Genomic DNA, 4,422 nt, shown 5'->3' on the forward strand with positions numbered 1-4,422 from the left:
CTGACTTGATCCCTTTTATTGCAGATGAGCCAGATTTGAGGACAAATCCTTTTCAAGTGGGAGGGGATGATATGATCATGGACCAGCTAGTTGATAAAGATGAAGAAGGAGAGACTGAAGATACACTAGCTGAAGAGGAAGCTGTCCTAGCCATTCCCACAGGTCCTATCACTCGTGCAATGACAAGGAGACTCAAGGAAGCTGTTGGAAACATACTGAAGATCTCTAAGGAGCAAGAAGACTGTTGGTAGAAGCTTGAGCTACCAAGACACACTCATCACCATTCATGTGATCTTACCATCAAGCTGATCATCATCTAGGCAAGTGGCTTGGTATACTCTTTTTCCCTTGATTAGTTTTGTCCCACTGGGTTTTCTAATCAAGGTTTTTAATGAGGTATCAAGTTAACTTACACATTCCTAGTTGATGTATCTTGGATGCAACTCGGCCTAAGGCATCTTGGACCGACTTCATCATCTATCTTATATTATGTTTTAGTCTAAGTGTTGTGTTATTAATTTAAAACCGTGTGGAGCCTTTTCCTTTATGTTTTCTTATGTTTTCGAGACCTTGTGCATGTACAAGGATCTCTCTATTTAAGTGTATCACAAACCCTCATTCTAATCTAAGTTATCTTTTGTTTAAACCTTGTGTTTTCTTCTCCCTTGCTTTCACGAGTTAAGAGAGTGTCTGGTGAGTAGTATCCAGTCTGTTGGTGTGTAATATCCAACGCCCAAGGGCTTTAGAAAGGTGTGTCATATCCGATCTAAGCCTAGGAGTATCAAGGAGCCTTTCCGCAGCCTCTTGTGTCACCATTCGATCCACAGCCTTGATAAACTTGAGTCTTTGATTCGTTTATGCAAGGATCTATCCAAACCATCCAGAGAAGGGTCCTAGGATCTCATTAGAATCACTTTGTAAGAAGCTTGATTTTGATACATAAAATGGTGGAGAAACACCAGGAAGTTGAATAAATCTCATAGGAGTTGGTATGAAGAAGTTATCCCACTTTCTAATCAGGTGATTCCAGTTTCCCAGTTTGGGAATAGGACAGGTTCTCCGTCGTTCCAATCAAACCAGGATGAATCACTTTGTAAGAAGCTTGATTTTGATACATTAAATGGTGGAGAAACACCAGGAAGTTTAATAAATCTCATAGGAGTTGGGATGAAGAAGTTATCCCACTTTCTAATCAGGTGATTCCAGTTTCCCAGTTTGGGAATAGGACAGCTTCTCCGTCGTTCCAATCAAACCAGGATGAATCACTTTGTAAGAAGCTTCATTTGGATACATAAAGTGTTGGAGAAACACCAGGAAGTTGAATAAATCTCATAGGAGTTGGGATGAAGAAGTTGTTGAAATGAGTTGAGTATAAGCAAGGGAAGTGATGGGGTATAAGGAAGCATTATGAGAAGGATGTGTTAAGGAAAGGATGAGGTATGAGGTCGACCAGTCCGTACAATCCGTACTGACCATACTGGCCGTACAGGCCGTACCTTCTCGGGTCGACCCATCATCAACCAAAACTTACCATCTGATATGATCATGGACCAGCCAGCTGATGGAGATAGAGATGGCGAGTTTAGAGATGAACCAGCTGTAGAAGATGAGGTCTTAACCATTCCTAAAGGTCCCATGACTCGAGCCAGAGCTAGGAAACTCAAAGAAGCTATTGGAGGACTAATCAGGAAGTCCTTGGAGCAAGAAGAATGTCTTGGAGGAAGCTTGATACTTCAAGATACGCTTATCACCATTCAAGCCATCTTACCATCAAGTTGAGTATCATCTAGGCTAGCAAGCTATGTGTGCTCTTTTCCTATCATTGTTTTTGTCCCATTGGGTTTTGCAATGATAGGTTTTTAACGAGGCCATAGTCTTGCTATCTTATCACCTAGTTGATACTCTCGGACCAAACCACATGAAGAACCTTATGCTATCTTTATTTCTAAGTATTTATGTCTTTCATTTTCGAAAACTCTATCTAAGTTATGTCTTTGTTTCTACATTAATTGGAGGAGCCTGTTCCTTTGATTTCGAAATGCTTGGAGCCTGTTCCAAGCCTTTCACTATATATATGTGTAACTCGGCAACCCTAGCATCTATCAAGTTTTCTTTCACTTAAACCTTTGTGTTTTCTTCTCCCTTGCTTTCACGAGTTAAGAGAGTGTCTGGTGTGTAGTATCCAGTCTGTTGGTGTGTAATATCCAACGCCCAAGGGCTTTAGAAAGGTGTGTCATATCCGATCTAAGTCTAGGAGTATCAAGGAGCCTTTCCGCAGCCTCTTGTGTCACCATTCGATCCACAGCCTTGATAAACTCGAGTCTTTGATTCGTTTATGCAAGGATCTATCCAAACCATCCAGAGAAGGGTCCTAGGATCTCATTAAGTGGTATCAGAGCACTCTGGAAGGGGAGTTTCGATTTCTCTTTTAATTTGTTTGTTCATAAGATCTACTCTTTGTCGATTCATATTTTGTTTTGATCAATCGGTTCTTGTGTGTTTATTCTCACTTGATCTGCTTGTTTCATTATCAGGATTGCTAGATCTGTTTGTTTCGTGTCTCATATTGATAGATCTAAGAATTTCGATCAAGTTTTAAACAAAAACCTTTCACATTCTTGTCGATTACGTTATCATTTTACTTGATCCGAAAGTTTCTTGTGATTGTGTGACTCGATCTGTTGTTAGAATCATAGATCAGGATTTGATTATCTCATTTCATCATCCGTTGAATCTGATCTGTTATTGTTTCAATTTCGAAAGTGATAGAATTCAAATCGTCGCGTGTTGATCAAGTATCTTCATTTGCCGCTTTGTTTGAATACTTTGTTTCCTTATTTGAATCTTGAGTTCTGAATTCTTTTGAACTACTTACTGGTTCAAGTTTTCGTGTATCAGGAAGCAATGGGGTCTGAGGAGGATGATGAAGCCTTTGTGCGAAGGAATAAGTTGTTGCAAGAAGCAATCACCAAACAAGTGATGGAAGCGATGGTGAAGTTGCTGGAAGAGAAGTATGATCAGAGACCGAATGATGGGCAAGGACAAGCATCTGGTTCAAGACGTGAGCAAAGAAGAAACAGACAAGGTCAGCGTGAGCATGCTGGATCAGAAGAGACTGATAACTTCTATGAGAGAAGTAGCCTTAGCTCCGGTTCAAGACGTAGCAGTAGAAGATCTCGACATGATCATGAGGGCCGAAGGCATAGACGCAATGAGCTATCCGGATTAAAGCTTAAGATCCCTCCTTTCCATGGTAAAGCTGATCCAGATGCCTATCTTGAGTGGGAAAAGAAGATAGAACTCGTTTTCAACTGTCAGCATTACTCAGAGACTAAGAAGATTCAAGTAGCTGCTACCGAGTTCAATGATTATGCATTGAGCTGGTGGGATCAGTTGGTTACAAACAAGAGGCGCAATGGTGAATTCCCCATTGAAACATGGGCAGAGATGAAAGCTGTGATGCGCAAGAGGTTTGTACCAAGTCATTATCACCGTGATCTTCATCAAAAGCTGAGACTGCTCACACAAGGAACAAAGTCTGTAGAGGAATACTTTCAAGAGATGGAGTTGCTTATGCTAAGAGCTTGTGTATCTGAGGACAGTGAAGCTACTATGGCACGATTTCTTGGTGGACTCAACCGTGAGATACAAGATAGAGTGGAGATGCAACACTACTTGGAGATAGAGGAGATGCTACACAAAGCTATCTTGGTGGAGCAGCAAGTTAAGAGAAGAAGTTATGCGCGTGGCAGCTATGGTTCCAGTAGATACCAGACCTCTAAGGAAGATAAACCGAGCTATCAAAAGGAGAGCAAGCCACAGCCAAAAGAAGAATCCAAGTCTAGTAGCATCTACAACAAAGATAAGGGTAAAGTGGAAGCTACAAGCTCGCGTGCAAGAGATGTGAAGTGTTTTAAGTGCCAAGGGCGTGGGCACTATGCTAATGAGTGCACCAACAAACGTGTGATGATCCTTCATGCCAATGGAGAATATGAATCTGCTGATGAGGAGACAGAGGCCGAAGAAGATCACAGTTCAGAAGAGGAGTATGTTGCCAACCCGGTTGCTGGAAGGTTGCTAGTTGCTAGAAGAACCTTGAGTCTTCAAAGCAAGACCGAAGAGATGGAGCAAAGAGAGAATCTCTTCTATACTAGATGTCTAGTGCAAGGAAAGGTCTGTAGTCTTATTGTGGATGGAGGCAGTTGTGTCAACGTTGCGAGTGAGACTATGGTTAAAAAGTTGGGTTTGAGGGTCCAGAAGCATCCTAAACCATATAGGCTCCAATGGCTCAATGAAGAGGGCGAGATGAGAGTATCTACTCAGGTTATGGTTCCCTTAGCCATTGGTAAATATGAAGATGAGATTCTTTGTGATGTGTTGCCTATGGAAGCTGGACACATTCTCCTTGGAAGGCCGTGGCAA

Source organism: Brassica rapa, unplaced genomic scaffold (assembly GCF_000309985.2).
Source record: "Brassica rapa cultivar Chiifu-401-42 unplaced genomic scaffold, CAAS_Brap_v3.01 Scaffold0572, whole genome shotgun sequence".
Lineage (NCBI taxonomy): Eukaryota > Viridiplantae > Streptophyta > Magnoliopsida > Brassicales > Brassicaceae > Brassica > Brassica rapa.